We start from the raw sequence: 18,445 nt of genomic DNA on the forward strand, positions 1-18,445 counted from the left end.
TAGATCCATAAGGATCACTTACCATGTCCACACATGTGATTAGATCCATAAGGATCACTTACCATGTCCACACATGTGATTAGATCCATAAGGATCACTTACCATGTCCACACATGTGATTAGATCCATAATGATCACTTACCATGTCCACACATGTGATTAGATCCATAATGATCACTTACCATGTCCACACATGTGATTAGATCCATAATGATCACTTACCATGTCCACACATGTGATTAGATCCATAATGATCACTTACCATGTCCACACATGTGATTAGATCCATAATGATCACTTACCATGTCCACACATGTGATTAGATCCATAATGATCACTTACCATGTCCACACATGTGATTAGATCCATAATGATCACTTACCATGTCCACACATGTGATTAGATCCATAATGATCACTTACCATGTCCACACATGTGATTAGATCCATAATGATCACTTACCATGTCCACACATGTGATTAGATCCATAATGATCACTTACCATGTCCACACATGTGATTAGATCCATAATGATCACTTACCATGTCCACACATGTGATTAGATCCATAATGATCACTTACCATGTCCACACATGTGATTAGATCCATAATGATCACTTACCATGTCCACACATGTGATTAGATCCATAATGATCACTTACCATGTCCACACATGTGATTAGATCCATAATGATCACTTACCATGTCCACACATGTGATTAGTAGTGTTGTAGTTCTCGAGACATGGTCTCGTCTCGAGACCGGTCTCGAGACCACATTTTCGTTGTCTCGGTCTTGTCTCGGTCTCGCGCCTCTCGCCTTTTTTGTCTTGCGGTCTCGTCTTGGTCTCGCCCCTCATTTGTCTTGGTCTTGTCTCGGTCTCGCGCTTCACACCTTTTTTGTCTTGCGGTCTCGTCTTGGTCTCGCCCTTCATTTGTCTTGGTCTCGTCTCGGTCTCGGACCAATTGTCTCGGGTCTCTTCCCCCACCGAGACCACTCGAGACGAGACAATGCAAAACGTTCTATCAACCCGATTGCAAGGACTGATCCCATTCATATTAACATTAAAGACAGCTGTAGGAGCGCAGCGCAGCGCTGAATTAGAGCACACGTAATCTTAAATCTATTGAAATTGGGTTAGAACATGTTCTGATTGTATGAAATGATATCAGGCTGGCATAAATAAAGTGTCGGCCGGGTGGCGGAGAGTTACACAGCGCCACAGCCTGACTTTTTTGGTATAGTGCGAACGGCGTCGGTGCGGCTTGCGAGGCCTCGCGCTAGACAGCTTTTTTTTATTCTTTGAAATGGGAACGGGGCTAGCTCTCTCTCTCTCTATCTCTCTCTCCCCGTCTGTGTGTGTGTCTGTCTGTGTCTCTCTCTCTCTCTCTCTCTCTCTCTCTGTTTCTGCCTGTCTGTGTCTCTCTCTCTCTCTCTCTCCGTCTGTGTCTCTCTCTCTCTCTCTCTCTCTCCGTCTGTGTGTCTGTCTGTCTGTGTCTGTCTGTGTCTCTCTCTCTCTCTCTCTCTCTCTCTCTCTCTCTCCGTCTGCCTCTCTCTCTCTCTCTCTCTCTCTATTAACTATTTAATTACATATTTCCATTTTGCACCAATATTATACTACCATGTCTTAATACAGTGTTGCTTTTTACAAATAAAATAAGCAAATTAAGGTTGATCACAAAGTTAGTGTGGGTATCAGCAGGCTACTTTGATGGGAATGCGACGGGTTGAAGAACAACCGCTGCAGGGTTTGACTGTGAACAGTGAATCATTCTAGTTTCTTACCTTGTGGCTCATGCTAGTCATTTGAAGAATTTTATAATCCAATAATTATATAATCCAAGGTTTGTTTGTCTGGAGATCCAACGCTATGTCATATTATTAAAGTAAGTAAACTTTAAGAAGCGCTGGTCATTGTGCTGCAGTCAGTGAGAAGCTGGTCCGCTCTGCTAATTGATCTGACCTATATATTTGCGCAACTGACTGGCATGAGGGTAATTACTTATTTGGCAGCACCTGCAATTCCAATAGGACATTTGAAAAGGCTTTCATATATTAATATTTTTTTCTAATAAGGTTTGGCCTTATAGATTTTGTATAGTTTTGGATATTGATTCATTAATTAACACAAAAATGTTTCTCCCAGGCTCTGATGTGCATGCCTCATTGTTATTCATTAATTGATATTTAAAATAAATATTTGAATGAATCATGCTGTAGTAGGCCTATACCTAATTTTGTAAAATCTATTTGCACTGCAGTGTTTCAGATCAAGATTGTTTTCTGTGCCTATCAAATAAGAGGGAAAAATGGTCTTGGTCTCGGTCTCGGTCTCGACCTGCTAGGTCTTGGTCTTGGTCTTGGTCTCGGCCCCCTAGGCTCGCAGCGGTCTTGGTCTCGGTCTCGGTCTCGACCTGCTAGGTCTTGGTCTTGGTCTCGGCCCCCTAGGCTCGCAGCGGTCTTGGTCTCGGTATCGGTCTCGACCTGCTAGGTCTTGGTCTTGGTCTTGGTCTCGGCCCCCTAGGCTCGCAGCGGTCTTGGTCTCGGTATCGGTCTCGACCTGCTAGGTCTTGGTCTTGTCTTGGTCTCGCTTTAGGTGGTCTCGACTACAACACTAGTGATTAGATCCATAATGATCACTTACCATGTCCACACATGTGAATAGATCCATAATGATCACTTACCATGTCCACACAAGTGATTAGATCCATAATGATCACTTACCATGTCCACACATGTGATTAGATCCATAATGATCACTTACCATGTCCACACATGTGAATAGATCCATAATGATCACTTACCATGTCCACACAAGTGATTAGATCCATAATGATCACTTACCATGTCCACACATGTGATTAGATCCATAATGATCACTTACCATGTCCACACAAGTGATTAGATCCATAATGATCACTTACCATGTCCACACATGTGATTAGATCCATAATGATCACTTACCATGTCCACACATGTGATTAGATCCATAATGATCACTTACCATGTCCACACATGTGATTAGATCCATAATGATCACTTACCATGTCCACACAAGTGATTAGATCCATAATGATCACTTACCATGTCCACACATGTGATTAGATCCATAATGATCACTTACCATGTCCACACAAGCATAATGATCACTTACCATGTCCACACAAGCACTGTAATGATCACTTACCATGTCCACACATGTGATTAGATCCATAATGATCACTTACCATGTCCACACATGTGATTAGATCCATAATGATCACTTACCATGTCCACACAAGCACTGTAATGAAAGTTATAGATGCAGAACATGTTTCCTCCAAATAGGCTATTTAACAGTGTAGACGACTGCCAAATATTTTAAGATTCTGATTCTAGCATCTGATTCGACAGCAAGTAAATGGTAAAAATGGTAAATGGTGCATTTATATAGCGCCTTTATCCAAGGCGCTTTACATAGATTGTGCATTACATTCACCCATTCACACACCGATGGTGGCGGAAGCCATGCAAGGTACCAACCAGCACATCGGGAGAAATTTGGGGTTCAGTGTCTTGCCCAAGGACACTTCGACATGTAGACAGGAGGAGCCGGGATTCGAACCGCCGACCCATGGATCATTGGACGACCTGCTCTACCTCCTGAGCCACAGCCGCCCGTAATGGTGCAGCAGTACTTTCCTTTTAAAGGGGAGCCGTTGCTTCTGTGAGATTAAAGTACAAGGTGAACTATTACGCCCTTCTTTGTCCTTCTGGCAGAAAAAGCTTCTCTTCGTGAAATATTAAGGGAGACTCCTTAGAGTACAGAGACTAAGAAAATAGTATTTATTTGATTTTAATGTGATCCATGCTCAAAGTGAGGGGTACAACAAAGTAGCAAACGTGTCTGCCTTATAGGGCCTTCATCAGTGCTATAAGCGTAGATTATGATTCCATGTTTAATGCTATGTAACCTTTTTGTTCTGTAATGTTATGTCCTTGAGTAGTGATCCTCAGCACCTGAGCTGATCCAGAGCCAGGGGTCCTATAAGAGCAACTTGTCTGTCTGTGATCCACTCATATAGCACTGATGAAGTAACCTGACTCCGCCAGATGGGGCAGCAGAGAATACACTGGGTTCAACCCAGTGTACTCTCTGCTGCCCCATCTGGCGGAGTCAGGTTACTGATGAAGGTCCTAGGACCGAAACGTTTGCTTATTCTTTGCACTCCTCACTTTGAGCACAGAGCACTTTATGCGCATGTTAAAATAAAATAAATATAATTTCTTAGTCTTTGTCTAAGGAGTCTGCCTTAAATGTTTATGCAGAGAGCAAGTCTGTTTCTGACTGTTTTCCTTTCTATGAGATTTATCCACAATGACTTTTACCTAATCGGATTCAGAGTCATTACACTAAGCAAGAAGACAGGCTACAGTTCCACCATTAAAACATGAAACAAACCTGCTTCTCTTGCAGTTCACACGACTAAAACAAACTCCCCAAAGTCTCTGAATGGATTTCAACTATGAATTGACCCAAGTATTCTCTGTGGGAGAAAATTACTGCGCCAGCAGTCGCCCTGGGCTTTACTATCATAATGATAAAGTAGGCTATACCGTATCAGTCTGACATTGATTAAGCTGAGATGGTCTGTTCAATATGAATCCTTACAACGAGGATCATTTTATTTTAACCTTAATGTCATCGAGTCAAAGTTGAGCCATGCATTCTCTCATTATGCCTATGACATGCTTCTATGACATCTTTAAACACCTCATGACTCACACTCACCTACTGCAAAAGCAACCAACCCGGAATACGGGTTTTTAGACGATATCTAAAAAGGTGTTGTCACTGCAGCGCAATAACAGATTTCTTGGCAGGGTCAGAGTCCTGCTGATTGCTACCACTGTTAAAGGGTGCCCTCCGTGTGAAATATGGGGAAGTTGTGGCACAAGGTGACTGCTAATACATCCCTGATTTAATTACGTTGAAAGTATCTGCAGGAAGACTTAATGAAGGTAAAGTAAAAAAAGGAAGGCAGGCTTGACAAGATTTATAACCTCTCCTCAGCTACATGGTAAAACGTTATTTTCTCCTTGGCTAATTTTTTGCCATTTTGAACCCACCACTCTCACGCCATGCATGAAGCATCGAACCTATTCCACCCACCACTCTCACGCCATGCATGAAGCATCAAACCTATTCCACCCACCACTCTCACGCCATGCATGGAGCATCGAACCTATTCCACCCACCACTCTCACACCATGCATGAAGCATCGAACCTATTCCACCCACCACTCTCACGCCATGCATGAAGCATCGAACCTATTCCACCCACCACTCTCACGCCATGCATGAAGCATCGAACCTATTCCACCCACCACTCTCACGCCATGCATGAAGCATCGAACCTATTCCACCCACCACTCTCACGCCATGCATGAAGCATCGAACCTATTCCACCCTCCACTCTCACACCATGCATGAAGCATCGAACCTATTCCACCCACCACTCTCACGCCATGCATGAAGCATCAAACCTATTCCACCCACCACTCTCACGCCATGCATGAAGCATCACACCTATTCCACCCACCACTCTCACACCATGCATGAAGCATCACACCTATTCCACCCACCACTCTCACGCCATGCATGAAGCATCACACCTATTCCACCCACCACTCTCACGCCATGCATGAAGCATCACACCTATTCCACCCACCACTCTCACGCCATGCATGAAGCATCACACCTATTCCACCCACCACTCTCACGTCATGCATGAAGCATCGAACCTATTCCACCCACCACTCTCACGCCATGCATGAAGCATCACACCTATTCCACCCTCCACTCTCACGCCATGCATGAAGCATCGAACCTATTCCACCCACCACTCTCACACCATGCATGAAGCATCGAACCTATTCCACCCACCACTCTCACGCCATGTATGAAGCATCAAACCTATTCCACCCACCACTCTCACGCCATGCATGATGCATCGAACCTATTCCACCCACCACTCTCTCTCGCTCTGTTCTTCTGTGAAGTGTCTCCTCCAGTGTCCTAGCTCACCTCCTAGACTCTGTTCTGCTGTGAAGTGTCTCCTCCTCCAGTCTCCTAGCTCACCTCCTAGGCTCTGTTCTGCTGTGAAGTGTCTCCTCCAGTGTCCTAGCTCACCTCCTAGACTCTGTTCTTCTGTGAAGTGTCTCCTCCAGTGTCCTAGCTCACCTCCTAGGCTCTGTTCTGCTGTGAAGTGTCTCCTCCAGTCTCCTAGCTCACCTCCTAGAGACTCTGTTCTGCTGTGAAGTGTCTCCTCCAGTCTCCTAGCTCACCTCCTAGACTCTGTTCTGCTGTGAAGTGTCTCCTCCAGTCTCCTAGCTCACCTCCTAGGCTCTGTTCTGCTGTGAAGTGTCTCCTCCTCCAGTCTCCTAGCTGAATACTGGACAACTCACCCCGGTGCCTGCCCGTTTTTCCTCCCGGAATTTTCCCCAGTGAGGGGGATAACGTTGTAATATGCTATTGGCTGTTTGTATTCTTTTTGGAAAAATAGAAAAAGATACTCCTGTGGAAAGGCTATATTATTTTACTTATATTGACCCTATAAACAATTTAGTATTATTTAGTATATGTAAGGTTTTTCCCACTCAAATGGTACCTCGTCAGATAATACCCACATAGCCTACAACAACTTCTGTGAACAGACTTCACTGTAGTAGCTTTTCATAAATATATTTGTACTTAGGCTGTCTGCTGTCGTGAATGTTTATAGTTAGAGAAACACACAAAATCTGCTCTCCCACCGACGTCATGTGTCCGTTTATCTCCAGCCGTACAGACTCCATTTGACGCGTCTTATCTACTTTAATACCCACATAGCCTACAACAACTTCTGTGAACAGACTTCACTGTAGTAGCTTTTCATAAATATATTTGTACTTAGGCTGTCTGCTGTCGTGAATGTTTATAGTTAGAGAAATTCAAAGTCCAGCCGTCTGCTGTCCAGCCTCTCCCACCCCTCACTGGGGAAAATTCCGGGAGGAAAACGGAAAAGGGGTGAGTTGTCTTGTTACCTCCTAGCTCACCTCCTAGACTCTGTTCTGCTGTGAAGTGTCTCCTAGCTCACCTCCTAGACTCTGTTCTGCTGTGAAGTGTCTCCTAGCTCACCTCCTAGACTCTGTTCTGCTGTGAAGTGTCTCCTCCAGTCTCCTAGCTCACCTCCTAGGCTCCTATGGCCCATAGCACTTATCCTACCCCCTTAGATAGCACTTTTTAGACTTAGATAGCATTTGAAACAGACTTATAGCATGTCATGTAGACAGCACAATAATTGCATTGTATGTAGTCATAGCACATCATAGTACATATGTATAGCATAGTATAGTATATATGTATAGTTAATATGTATAGTGTCATTATATAGATATGTTCTAGTTACGTTCTTAGCTTACGCATGTTTCTTGATAAATGCATTTTATATATGTGATGTATTCCCATACTTTTGTTCTTGCCTAATGTAAGTCGCTCTGGATTAAGAGCGTCTGCTAAATGCCTAAATTGTAAATTGCTCTGTTCTGCTGTGAAGTGTCTCCTCCTCCAGTCTCCTAGCTCACCTCCTAGACTCTGTTCTGCTGTGAAGTGTCTCCTAGCTCACCTCCTAGACTCTGTTCTGCTGTGAAGTGTCTCCTAGCTCACCTCCTAGACTCTGTTCTGCTGTGAAGTGTCTCCTCCAGTCTCCTAGCTCACCTCCTAGGCTCCTATGGCCCATAGCACTTATCCTACCCCCTTAGATAGCACTTTTTAGACTTAGATAGCATTTGAAACAGACTTATAGCATGTCATGTAGACAGCACAATAATTGCATTGTATGTAGTCATAGCACATCATAGTACATATGTATAGCATAGTATATATGTATAGTTAATATGTATAGTGTCATTATATAGATATGTTCTAGTTACGTTCTTAGCTTACGCATGTTTCTTGATAAATGCATTTTATATATGTGATGTATTCCCATACTTTTGTTCTTGCCTAATGTAAATCGCTCTGGATTAAGAGCGTCTGCTAAATGCCTAAATTGTAAATTGCTCTGTTCTGCTGTGAAGTGTCTCCTCCAGTCTCCTAGCTCACCTCCTAGGCTCTGTTCTGCTGTGAAGTGTCTCCTCCAGTCTCCTAGCTCACCTCCTAGACTCTGTTCTGCTGTGAAGTGTCTCCTCCAGTCTCCTAGCTCACCTCCTAGGCTCTGTTCTGCTGTGAAGTGTCTCCTCCAGTCTCCTAGCTCACCTCCTAGACTCTGTTCTGCTGTGAAGTGTCTCCTCCAGTCTCCTAGCTCACCTCCTAGGCTCTGTTCTGGTGTGAAGTGTCTCCTAGCTCACCTCCTAGACTCTGTTCTGCTGTGAAGTGTCTCCTAGCTCACCTCCTAGACTCTGTTCTGCTGTGAAGTGTCTCCTAGCTCACCTCCTAGACTCTGTTCTGCTGTGAAGTGTCTCCTAGCTCACCTCCTAGACTCTGTTCTGCTGTGAAGTGTCTCCTCCTCCTGTCTCCTAGCTCACCTACAGCACAGAGACATGGACAGACAGCAAGCTGAGAGGGACACAGTTTAGGAGACAGTGTAGGACCTAGTGTAGGAGACAGTGTAGGACACAGTGTAAGAGACAGTGTAGGACACAGTTTAGGAGACAGTGTAGGACACAGTGTAGGACACAGTGTAAGAGACAGTGTAGGACACAGTGTAGGACACAGTGTAAGAGACAGTGTAGGACACAGTGTAAGAGATACAATGCTAAATTAATATGATAATACCTTTTATATAATCAGTCCAGGCCCAAACGGAATACGCGGCCGCGGTGTTCCGATGAAAACGCCGTTCATGTTGTAGTTTACTTTACCCAGGCCAGCATAATATTAACCAGTGGATGCATCCCGCCCCTCCCTCCTCCCCTCATTCTCTAGGCTCTGGACGAGAATATTTAATATAGCTTTATATCAAAACTTCAAAAGCTGTCGGAAGTCTTTTTTTTCAAGTGCCGTATCTGTTACCTTCGCTGCCCTGACTGCATGGCTGGCTGTCACTAGTGTCCAAATGCCGGTGGTCGCATATTGCTCGCGCTCGTGCACAACGCAACAAACAAACTTCGGGAGAGAACGCCACTATAAGCACTTTTCATGGCCACGGACAACGAGAGCAGCAGTCTAACTGCGGAGGGAGAGTACTGTTTCTGTTTGTGACATGACGTGCTGCGAGCTCGCAGATCTACGCTTCATGCAACGAATGTACCCGTACGTTTGTTCTATTAAAGGGTAGATCGCTACCGTTTGGTTCTTAGCAGCCCCCCAGACGGTAGCCGATCTAGCCTTATAGAACGAACGTACCGATATGCTGTGAGCTTAGCCTGTTGCTAACGCGACCCCCTCCTCTCTCTCTCTCTCTCTCTCTAACGCGACTCTCTCTCCCCCGTTGAAGTTGCAATAGTTGGATCACTGCAGTGTTGCACTGTTCATATTAGCTGCTTTGATATTATAGGAAATGGCCTACCATACATTTTTTATTTTACATTTTGTTATTAGTATTTGCATATGAACTTGTCATTAGCCTAACTGTAGGCCTAGATACATACCATACCATAGCCTATTTGAATAATAATAAATAGGATAGTAAATAGTACTGTGACCAGATTTGACTGAGGGACTGTCATTGGATTTATTTTCATGTCATATGAGAGCAGGGAATCATAGTTTAAAATTGATGTTGATTTTATTATGGTATTTGCTAGTGTTGTAGTCGAGACCACCTAAAGCGAGACCAAGACAAGACCAAGACCTAGCAGGTCGAGACCGATACCGAGACCAAGACCGCTGCGAGCCTAGGGGGCCGAGACCAAGACCAAGACCAAGACCTAGCAGGTCGAGACCGATACCGAGACCAAGACCGCTGCGAGCCTAGGGGGCCGAGACCAAGACCAAGACCTAGCAGGTCGAGACCGAGACCGAGACCAAGACCGCTGCGAGCCTAGGGGGCCGAGACCAAGACCAAGACCAAGACCTAGCAGGTCGAGACCGAGACCGAGACCAAGACCATTTTTCCCTCTTATTTGATAGGCACAGAAAACAATCTTGATCTGAAACACTGCAGTGCAAATAGATTTTACAAAATTAGGTATAGGCCTACTACAGCATGATTCATTCAAATATTTATTTTAAATATCAATTAATGAATAACAATGAGGCATGCACATCAGAGCCTGGGAGAAACATTTTTGTGTTAATTAATGAATCAATATCCAAAACTATACAAAATCTATAAGGCCAAACCTTATTAGAAAAAAATATTAATATATGAAAGCCTTTTCAAATGTCCTATTGGAATTGCAGGTGCTGCCAAATAAGTAATTACCCTCATGCCAGTCAGTTGCGCAAATATATAGGTCAGATCAATTAGCAGAGCGGACCAGCTTCTCACTGACTGCAGCACAATGACCAGCGCTTCTTAAAGTTTACTTACTTTAATAATATGACATAGCGTTGGATCTCCAGACAAACAAACCTTGGATTATATAATTATTGGATTATAAAATTCTTCAAATGACTAGCATGAGCCACAAGGTAAGAAACTAGAATGATTCACTGTTCACAGTCAAACCCTGCAGCGGTTGTTCTTCAACCCGTCGCATTCCCATCAAAGTAGCCTGCTGATACCCACACTAACTTTGTGATCAACCTTAATTTGCTTATTTTATTTGTAAAAAGCAACACTGTATTAAGACATGGTAGTATAATATTGGTGCAAAATGGAAATATGTAATTAAATAGTTAATAGAGAGAGAGAGAGAGAGAGAGAGGCAGACGGAGAGAGAGAGAGAGAGAGAGAGAGAGAGAGACACAGACAGACACAGACAGACAGACACACAGACGGAGAGAGAGAGAGAGAGAGAGAGACACAGACGGAGAGAGAGAGAGAGAGAGACACAGACAGGCAGAAACAGAGAGAGAGAGAGAGAGAGAGAGAGAGACACAGACAGACACACACACAGACGGGGAGAGAGAGATAGAGAGAGAGAGAGCTAGCCCCGTTCCCATTTCAAAGAATAAAAAAAAGCTGTCTAGCGCGAGGCCTCGCAAGCCGCACCGACGCCGTTCGCACTATACCAAAAAAGTCAGGCTGTGGCGCTGTGTAACTCTCCGCCACCCGGCCGACACTTTATTTATGCCAGCCTGATATCATTTCATACAATCAGAACATGTTCTAACCCAATTTCAATAGATTTAAGATTACGTGTGCTCTAATTCAGCGCTGCGCTGCGCTCCTACAGCTGTCTTTAATGTTAATATGAATGGGATCAGTCCTTGCAATCGGGTTGATAGAACGTTTTGCATTGTCTCGTCTCGAGTGGTCTCGGTGGGGGAAGAGACCCGAGACAATTGGTCCGAGACCGAGACGAGACCAAGACAAATGAAGGGCGAGACCAAGACGAGACCGCAAGACAAAAAAGGTGTGAAGCGCGAGACCGAGACAAGACCAAGACAAATGAGGGGCGAGACCAAGACGAGACCGCAAGACAAAAAAGGCGAGAGGCGCGAGACCGAGACAAGACCGAGACAACGAAAATGTGGTCTCGAGACCGGTCTCGAGACGAGACCATGTCTCGAGAACTACAACACTAGTATTTGCCAGAGGCAATATGCCAATATTGTTATAAAAAACCGTTAAAATGACCAGTGAGCACCTGCAACTGCACTTTTTAATATTTTATGAGGACTTGGTTTCAATAAATGAGTCCAGTACATTTTACAGGGTGCTAACTGTCTAACAGACCCAAAATGTGATTTATTCATTATGATCAGTTTGAAAAGTAGAAATATAGGCCTCCTTCTTATAGCTGCCTCCTTCCAATAAAAGCCCGGTATCAGAATCGGTTAAGACAAATAAAAGCCCCGGATTATAAATGAGGATTTACGGTAGATCTTAATTGCTTTGTTGTGGTACTTTAAGGTTTATTTAGCATATTTAGAGTTATTTTTGCTCTAAACACATTGATTATAGTCCTGGATAACTGTCTAAAACCTTAAAAGAAAAAGAAAACACTCCGCAGAATCCCGCAGATCTTCCTCCGGAGTCACCACAGAAAAACAGAAAAAACCCCACAGATTCCGTTTGGCCTTAATAATCACCAACATGAATTATGTTTGTTATTTACAGCTAGGTAGAGTAGTGGGGCGACATGGAAAAGGGGCGACCGTACCTAGTTGATAGATAATAGTTGATCAGAAGTTTCCCCCAAGGCTATTACTAAACAGAATAAACATTACACCTATAACATTTATTTAGTATAATAGTATTAACCCATTTGGCTGGAATATATATGTAGGGAGTTAAAAAATAAATAAAGCCAAACTAATACAAAATTTAAGCCAAAACCAGGCTTGTTAAATCCTGGTCTGTACATCCTGGTTTATTCCGTTCCACTAAAGCCAAGCGAGGCTGAGAATGGGCGGTTTCGGCGAGCCAGGATCATCAAGCCTGGCTGAAAGCTTGTGCACATTTTGCTGCGAAGCGCTCGTTAAGGCTCATTCATAGTCTGGATTTTCGGTGGGGAGGTGACCACCGCAGCTGAAATAACGTTGAGCTGTGGTGAGTAAAAACAGAGTTCTCTCTGGGCTGGGGCGGTGGTTTGCTCTTCACCGCGGCTCGTGACGTCATGTTGTAGTTCGGTGGTCACCTCACCACCGAAACTCCAGACTATGAATAACTAGTACAGTCACTGGAAGGGGGTATCATGCACCCCCCGGAATTATACTTCTAATCAGTGTTTTCTTATTGGAAAAAATGTGCTGAAAATGATGAGCTATGATAAAAAGTTGTCAAAATGTCCCACCTACCTCAAAACCCCCTTTTTGGTATATGGCTCTGGCGAAATTGTGTAAAGGCAAATATTAATTCACTAAAATTACATAAATAGACATGGTGGTCTGAAAGTGGTCATGGAGTATCTTGACACATAGGGGTAAGTAGCAGAACAGGATTTGGTTGGTTGCTACCATTATATTCTTAAATATGACCCACATCATCCTCAGAAACACCAAAAAATATGGTGTCCGCTTGACTAATAACAACAAAGATGGTTATTTTCCAACACATTATGGTGAGTATCACTGCCTCATATTGTATATAGAAAACTTCTCATATCCCCAAGCTTCAATTTGAGCCCAAGATAACCTTTCTATCTTGTAAATTACTCTTTCTGTCGCCAAAATTATGAACTATACCTCAAATCGGTGAAAATTGTATATTCAGTCAGTATCAGCTATACATTTGGAATAAATGAATGAATGACTGAGTTTTAACTCACTCCACATCATGGAATATTTCTTACTTGAATAAGCTATGTTAAAAAGTTTGCAAAGTGTCCCATCTACCATTTTTATGCAAATGAGTGCCTCCATTATCAAATTAATCGATTTTCACTCAGCCAATATTGCACTTAAATGAACAAATAAGGTGTCTAGACCTATGTTTTGAGGGTCGAGGATCTCAGTGAAACTATTCCTAAAGTGACCACATGTGCCCGTGGCATGCTGGTGTACAAATCAGTGCCGATTAAATCAATTCCTCTATCTCGTCGGCTTCTTGTCCATGCTCTCCAGACAGTGTCAAGGAGATCAACCAGTGAGGTTGGTAGGACTGCACCGCAGGACACACTGGATTAAAAAACTCTTTAGTTTCAACCCCCCCTGCCCTTCATCATAGGGTTTTGTTTTTTCCAAAAAAGCTTCATCAGCTCGCTTGTATAAGACACGATGGTTCTCTTCAGAGCAGAGTAGCATGGAGGAAGACGAGCCAGGTCAACTTTAGATTTAGAAATTTGTTTGTCATCTGCTCCCACCACTGTTTCACTGAAGACTCACAATTCAAATAGCTCTATAGCTCAAGCCAAGCCATGTGGCCCATAGGGCAGGAGCCTAACAAGTACACTCCCTGGCATGACTAGTATGTCGCAGGGACTTACCCCAATCCAACCCTTTGGTATTACCCAGCTGGGGATCGAACCCCTGACCATCCAGTCTCAGGGCGGACGCTCTAACTACAAGGCCACTGAGCTGTTGATGATATCCAGGGCCTCTTACGGGTGTGTAACTTTACAGTGTGTACAGAATGGAACCAAATGGACCTGTAAGCCTTGCAGAGCCATGAGGCCCATAGGGCAGGAGCCTATCTCCTGTTTCTGTAGTAGGAGGCAGCTTGATGTACAAGTACACCCCCTGGACATGACGCTAGTATGTATCAGGGACTTACCCCAATCCAACCCTTGATGCTGAGTGCCAAGCAGGGACAAGCAGGGATGTACTGGGTTCCATTTTTCGGAGTCTTTGGTATGACCCGGCCGGGGATCGAACCCCGACCTCCCAGTCTCAAGGCAAACGCTCTGACCACAAGGCCACTGAGCTGTTGATATGCAGGGCCCCTTACGGGTGTGCAACTCTGAATGTACAAATGGAACCAAATGGACCTGTAAGGGTTATGGGGGTCCTTCAAATGTGCCTTGTGCTACACTATATGGAACAGATCCTTAATTAGTATAGTTGGAGCAATTCATCTGTCTGCTGTATGGACAGAGTTGCGAGTCTTCAGTATGGTAAATGGTGCATTTATAAAGCGCCTTTATCCAAGGCGCTTTACATAGACACACACATTCACACACACATTCATACACTGATGGCAGCGGAAACCATGCAAAGCACCAACCTGCACATCGGGAGCTGTTAGGGGTTCAGTGTCTTGCTCAAGGACACTTCGACACTAACTCTGGGGGAGCCCGGGTTTGAACTGGCAACCTTGCGGTTACCATCCAGCCACTCTACCCCTGAGCCACCGCCGCCCCAGTGGACGTCACCCGTGCCAAGTTGCTGCGGACAATGGTGGGGGCAAATGACAAACTCACTTCTTAAATCTAAAGTTGACCTGGCTCGTCTTCCTCCATGCTACTCTGCTCTGAAGAGAACCATCGCCTTATACAAGCGAGCTGATGAAGCTATTGTGGTAAAAACAAAACCATATGAAGGGCAGAGATGGTTGAAAATCCTTGTCATTGGAGACCATGGACAAGAAGACAAAGAAGACTGATGAGTTCTATGAACACGATGACTGATTAATGTGACGTTTGTGCATTTTGTTCTTTATGGTGCAGGCTAGGGTGGTCACTGTTTGTACACGGTTTACATTTTTGCCTTTGAGTGTGTATAGTAATAGGATGGAATACTGTTACAGGATTGTGTGACTGTTTGAATTTTGTACTGCATATTGCAGGCCATTCTATAGCGTGTATACTGCCGTATACTATTGTTCATACTAAGAATGTTTTTAGTTTTTGATGTTATGCTACAGTATATTCTAAATTATAAAGCTTGCTTAAATGCACAGCACCTGTCTAGATACCTTATTTGTAAAAGTTATATGCAATATTGGTATCTCTTACTTGGTATAAATGTGACTTTATTGTAATGGCAGCACTGATTTGTACACCAGCATGCCACGGGCACATGTGGTCACTTTAAGAATAGTTTCACTGAGATCCTTGACCGGTTGACCCTCAAAACATAGGTCTAGACACCTTATTTGTTCATTTAAGTGCAATATTGGCTGAGATATAGTGAAAATCGATTGTTTCATAACTCATTTGCATACCAATGGTAGATTGGACACTTTGCCAACTTTTTAACATGGCTTATTCAAGAAATATTCCATAATGTGGAGTCAGTTCAAACTCAGTTATTCAATCATTCATTCCAAATGTATAGCTGAAACTGACTGAATATACAATTTTCACCGATTTGAGGTATAGTTCATAATTTTGGCGACAGAAAGAGTAATTTACAAGATAGAAAGGTTATCTTGGGCTCAAATTGAAGCTTAGGGATATGAGAAGTTTTCTATATACAAGTGAGGCAGTGATACTCACCATAATGTGTTGGAAAATAACCATCTTTGTTGTTATTAGTCAAGCGGACACCATATTTTTGTGTGTTTCTGAGGATGATGTGGGTCATATTTAAGAATATAATGGTAGCAACCAACCAAATCCTGTTCTGCTACTTACCCCTATGTGTCAAGATACTCCATGACCAATTTCAGACCACCATGTCTATTTATGTAATTTTAGTGAATTAATATTTGCCTTTACACAATTTCGCCAGAGCCATATACCTAAAAGGGGGTTTTGAGGTAGGTGGGACATTTTGACAACTTTTTATCATAACTCATCATTTTCAGCACATTTTTTCCAATAAGAAAACACTGATTAGAAGTATAATTCCGGGGGGTGCATGATACCCCCTTCCAGTGACTAGACTAAACACTTTACTCGCTACATCACTCCGGGCAGCGCACCCCCTGCGCCTCCACCTCCCAGTTCTTCTGCTGTGTGTAGTGTCAACACACAGATATGAGAGATCAGAATCACACTCACACACACACACACACACACACACACACACACACACACACACACAAGCTGTCATGAGGTTGTGAAGTAGGCTATATATTTCCGTTCTTTGATTTTGTATATAGGGCTTAAGTTAGACTAATACAAATAAGGCAACATAAACACATAATTAATTGGTGTTTTAAAGCATAACTGTAACTGCCCGTGACACTTGTTTTTGCAATCATTTCTTTAGTTGAAGTTTGTTATATTCTTTATTTATTGTCGGTCTTATTTTGTTGTTTATTTTGATACTTCCTGTATTTTGGCATACCTTTACTTTGACACTTCCTGTTACCGACCCATATATAGCTGAAGCCTGTTAGCTTCACTCACCTCAGACCCATAGACTCATTTCACACAGCCAGACTCCAGAGTGAGCAGAGGGGGAGAGAGCACCAGTGTGTGTGTGTTTGCACCAGACCACACGGTATGAAATGTTTGACTGTTAATGTGACGCTTGTGTTTGTACTCTTATTGATTAAGCAATGTTGAAGCCTGTGACATTTGCAGTTTTAGTGAACTTTTAGTGACTGAAGTTGTCTATTATTGTCTACAGTGCCTGTCTGTCACACTATGTTGTGAATGTGACCATCGGTGACTGTTGATGTGCCCTGAGGTTCAAGTTGGTTATGCAGCCCTTTAGCACCCTCGATACGCGGAGTGAGGTATACATGATTATTTATTTGTCTGGTTTCCATTTTGAGTATCATTCATGATTGTATTTTGTTTGGTTTTCGTTTGGTTGTGGTACTTTTGGTTATTGTGCATTTTCCTCTACTTGTCTTATAATTGAAATAACTTGAGTTTTGTATCACTGTATTTATAATTGACCATAAATTAACCATTTTATTGTTGATTGTACTACTGAAGTGACAAGTTTAATGCACAGATTTTATTAGTGAAACTATTGATTATTCAATGATTGTAAACTGTATTTATTCTATATCCTTATAGTTTTCACGGTGTTGGAACAAATAAACACACCCGTCGAGACCACCCAACCTTGTCATTCTTTCATCAATCGAGGGCCGCTTACAGTGAAAACTCATCGCAGATACAACTCGACGTCGACACCAACATTCCATCCACAGTCCACACCTCACCTACAGCCATCCTGTGCTTCAAGTCATCAGCCTGTGTTTCAAGTTTGTCACACAACACCACCACAGTAACCTATTCACTACAAGGACTCATGACTGGTAGCCCCCATTTCCATAGCTGGACTGAGGGTTGCTAAAAAGGACAATAAAGTGAAAAATAAAATGAAAAATAAAAAAAACCAAATAAAAAGGTATAAAATATAAACAAAGTATAAAAAACAAAACAAAAAGGGGTGAAAACCAAATTGTTTCCAAGGTGAAGGGATTTAAAAGTTTTGCACAGAACAAGGTATTTAACTCATACTGAGAACTATTCAAGCTGCATTGACGCAAGATAATTAAAGGGGACATTTGTGTAATTGTGCTGAAATGTATTGTCTGTCCGTTTTGATATAATTCCTTCAGAGTTAAGTGGTACATGTCTGTGGAGCCTATCTGTGTTTTGGTCTATGTACATTGAATGTTAAGCCTAGACCAAATAGCCTCTGAAGGACTGAACCTGTAGAGACTGCAGTCGGTATGGAGCAGCTAACACACTTTGAAGAGACAACAGCCAACACACAGGATGCCACTGAACTTGGACAGGCAGCAACCAATGCACACCAGGTCAGATTCACCCAGGCTTATACCACCTGGACGCACTCTGCAAGACATATTCGAACAGTATTAAAAACATTTTGTTCAGCAGAGGACCTCCATGGCATCAAACAATGTATTCAGAACCAACATAATGCAATAAGTGAATGCTACGAATCCATCCAATGCAACTCCACCCCTACTCCAGATATTGTTAAGAAAATGGACGCATGTATAATGATCACCTCAGAAATATGCGATATAGTGGATAAATTCCTGGACAACGTTGGTCAGCC

General features: G+C 43.0%; 1 long non-coding RNA gene across 1 annotated transcript; it reads left to right on the plus strand.

Annotated features, from left to right (window-relative positions):
- The first annotated feature begins 16,694 nt into the window (after window positions 1-16,694).
- LOC306919137 lies at window positions 16,695-17,673 on the plus strand. The gene is made up of 3 exons (XR_013789470.1): window positions 16,695-16,900; window positions 17,030-17,138; window positions 17,428-17,673. It is a non-coding gene; the product is annotated as an uncharacterized lncRNA (long non-coding RNA).
- The last annotated feature ends 772 nt before the right edge of the window (window positions 17,674-18,445 follow it).

Source organism: Electrona antarctica, assembly GCF_951216825.1.
Source record: "Electrona antarctica genome assembly, contig: scaffold_360, whole genome shotgun sequence".
NCBI lineage: Eukaryota > Metazoa > Chordata > Actinopteri > Myctophiformes > Myctophidae > Electrona > Electrona antarctica.